Source organism: Penaeus monodon, chromosome 34 (assembly GCF_015228065.2).
Source record: "Penaeus monodon isolate SGIC_2016 chromosome 34, NSTDA_Pmon_1, whole genome shotgun sequence".
In the NCBI taxonomy this organism is placed as follows: Eukaryota; Metazoa; Arthropoda; class Malacostraca; order Decapoda; family Penaeidae; genus Penaeus; species Penaeus monodon.
This window is the reverse complement of record NC_051419.1, coordinates 11650547-11651594: the sequence shown is the minus strand read 5'-3', so window position 1 is coordinate 11651594 and position 1048 is coordinate 11650547.

Below are 1048 nucleotides of genomic sequence, written 5' to 3'. Positions count from 1 at the left end.
CGGCAGCCATCCCGTGCGAGGCCGAGGGACGGGCCTCTCCTTCCATGGCCAATTACGCACGAAGAGCCGGCATTCCCTACCTCCCTGGACACGCAATCTCTCGGCGACATCGTGCACACGCGACGGCCGCACTCAGAGGGCGCTGATTCGCAAACCCCGCCGTAAACGGCCACGCGAGTGAAATTAATGTAATTAGTATGGATTTTTTTCTTTCAGCATGAGATTGGGTTCTTTTCAAACTGTGTGAGTTGATCATGCGGTAGCGAGGGCATGTAAACATGCAGGGTCTTTCGTCAGCTTTCAGGAAAGCAAATATTAGAGGCGGATATCAGTTTCCGAAAGCAAATTTACAAATGTTCTTGGATTCGAGTCACAGACCTTGCAAGAAACGCTTTCGCCAACAAGTAAGCGTCACTTTCATGGAATCTTCAATTATAAATTAACGTCATTTAAACGCCTCCTACGTCTTTCTCTTCGCTAGTCATATTTCGGATTTCTATTTCAGTGGAACTTCCGTAAATACATTTGAGGGTACAGTGCAAATCACAGCCTGCATTCCTCCACACTACTTAGCAAAACAACTGGAACTCCAGTGGAAGCACGGCGAATTAACCCCCATTAAGCAAATTAAATGTGGGAATAAGTCTCCTGTTTTTCTTATATACTCAGCGGTCGCTCCGTCCCCCCAAATTAGAACGCGTTTAAATAGCAGCGGCAGCGGAACATGACCCAGGATGAGGCGGACACAGAAGGCGGTGGAGGCTGAGGGGAGGGGGGGGGGTAATTGGCGGAAGAACTGAAAAAGTAGGGATGGAAAATACGAAACCTAAAAACATAATGGCAAGTGAAGCAGTTTATCGACACATCAGTAGTTATAACGAACATAAATGAAGAACTTCTCACCGGCAAGACTGATGGGGAAAGTGTGGGCCCCGAAAAAATAATTCGGCCGGGGGTTTTGGCGGGACTCCTCGTCTCCTGACAGCTGGTTCAGTTGATCTCGGAGAACAGGAAAGCACGAGAACAAAAGAAGCTGTTTAGAACGAAG